This window comes from Phoca vitulina, unplaced genomic scaffold, assembly GCF_004348235.1.
Source record: "Phoca vitulina isolate PV1807 unplaced genomic scaffold, GSC_HSeal_1.0 scaffold122, whole genome shotgun sequence".
NCBI classification, from domain to species: Eukaryota; Metazoa; Chordata; class Mammalia; order Carnivora; family Phocidae; genus Phoca; species Phoca vitulina.
Window position 1 is genome coordinate 489,117 of NW_022589825.1, and position 2,494 is coordinate 491,610.

A 2,494-nucleotide genomic window follows, 5' to 3' on the forward strand; every position below is an offset into this window, starting at 1 on the left:
TCCTCACCACAACCTATGAGGAGGAGCTATTTTTGCCCAACTTTAGACATCACAGAATTGAGGCACAGCGAAGGCAGGGCTAGCAAGTTTCAAGGCTTAGATTTAAGCACAGGCTGTGTGGCTCCTGAGTAAATACATGCAACCAGTATATGCTACTGCTGCTCGTATCATAAGAGACAGCCTTATTGTTTATCACAGCAAAGAAACATATCCAAGAAAGAAAAACCTAAAACTAAGGTAGTATATTAATTTCCATGGGTACTGTAATAAAGTACACAAACGAGTAGCTTAAAAGAACAGAAATTTGAGTCTCTCACAGTCTTGGATGTTTGGACCCAAATCAAGGTTTCAGTACAGCCTTGCACCTTGAGACACTAGGGAGAATCCTCCCGGCCTCTTCCTGGCCTCCGGTCGTGATCATCAATCCTTGATGTCCTTGCTTGCAACAACATCACTTTAGTCTCTGCCTCTGTCATCACATGTTCTCCCCACCTGTCTCTGTCTTCAATGGCATTTTCCCTTTCTTATAATGACATAAGTCCTATAGAATGGGGTCTGTTCTAATGACCTCATCTTAACCTGATCACATCTGCGAAGACATTATATCCAAATGCAGTCTCATCCATAGGTACCTGGGGTTAAAATATCAACATATTTTGGGAGGAAAATAAAACAAAATTACAGATGTGATGATTTTTCCCACTTATCTAGACAGAAAATATTACTTCAATGACAAAGAGGATGGATTTTTCAGGAAACCTAAAAAGAAGGTAGTGTTTCCTTCTCTGACTCATCACACTATGCTCACAGACATGATGAAAGGCAATGTAACAAATGTTCCCCTTGTGATTCTTATTGGTAAATGAGTCAACTTGACATTTTCAGGCTTTATCTCAACCAAGGTCCCATTTCTACTGTCCTCCCTTTTAAGCCTATGCTACAGCAAGGAATCCAACTACTCACATTTGATGCATCCTGCAGAAGTTATGCATCCTGATATTTCCTCAATGTCTTTGGGCTTCAGAGCATTTACTCTGATTCTAAGCTGACCAGTCATGAGTGATCCAGGAGCAGATGACCGGAGCTGCCATGGCCATGCCTGCAGACACCAACAGAGCTTTCGAGACAGTGGGAAGCTTTGGAGCTGACAGATCACCAGTGGGCATTAGAAAATGTTGAAGAGGAGCTCATAGCCAAAGACTGGTGACTTTATTTTTTTTTTTTTTAAAGATTTTATTTATTTATTTGAGAGAGAGAGAACGAGAGACAGAGAGCATGAGAGGGAGGAGGGTCAGAGGGAGAAGCAGACTCCCCGCTGAGCAGGGAGCCCGATGCGGGACTCGATCCCGGGACTCCAGGACCATGACCTGAGCCGAAGGCAGTTGCTTAACCAACTGAGCCACCCAGGCGCCCAAGACTGGTGACTTTAGTAATGAAAATCGGAGAAAGCAGGAAAACCGATGGTCGTGATAATATGCAACCCAGGACAAAATTTCAGTCTATGGAAAAGGTATGGTCAATTAAACCTAATCATTACATGCAGTCCGCCTGACTTCTAACCACCATCTCTTCTTGTTTTCTTGGGATCCAAACACTGTGCATTTTACCTTTACTTTTTTCTTAGTGTTTCTATACCTTTCTTTACACACATCATGCATTTTTGTTACTGAAACTAGAGAAACTATGGATGAGCAAAGTGAAGCTCCCTGTGTTGTTCATTTTGAGCTTATGGAATGACATAAATAGCCAATGTGTCAAAACCTCGATTAAGTAAACTCTTTTAAGAATGAATACACAGAACTAGCACAGATTTAGCAGAGAACAGGGTGTTTACCCTCCATTACTTCACCCTTGTGCAGGCTGCCCAGACCCTCTTTCACCCACTGCCTGTCACTCCCTGTCCATGACACAGGACACGGCTGTTCAGACTCTGCTGTGCTGCTCCATCCTCTCTCAGTCACCTACTTCCTGTTCTGCCCTGCACTGCCACGGCATACCTGCTGTGTTTCCTTGTCAGCAGAAACCCAGAGTATATGTTTTCATAATCTCCCTTTGCACCCAACAGGTTTTTTTTCAGAATTAAAATAATTCTGTATAGGTTCAAATCCTGAGTTTTGAGGGAAATTATTGTTATTTTATTTTACTCCTGGTAGACAAGTCTAGGAGAGGAGTTTGATTATGGTAGTCCTTTGGTGCCACCTTGTGATAAAAGCCTGAACTGCTGCTTGAACAGTAAGGCACAGGAAAGCGGGAGGAAAGGTCTGGGACCCAAATCCTACAGACAGAGCTTTCTCAAAGTCAGGATGGAAAGGGCGGTGTTCCTTGGGTATAGCATATTGACAGCCATTCTCTGGACACTTCATATAATGGAATCACACATCTTTTGCATTTTTTGGCTTCTTTCACTTAGTTTAACGTTTTCAAGTTTCATCCATGCTACGGCAGGTATTAGTACTACATTCTCCTTTTTAAAAATATTGCCAAATAATATGCT

At 42.3% G+C, this 2,494-nt stretch overlaps 1 pseudogene; it reads left to right on the forward strand.

Annotated features, from left to right (window-relative positions):
* The first annotated feature begins 689 nt into the window (after positions 1-689).
* LOC116628541 lies at positions 690-1,207 on the forward strand (annotated as a pseudogene).
* The last annotated feature ends 1,287 nt before the right edge of the window (positions 1,208-2,494 follow it).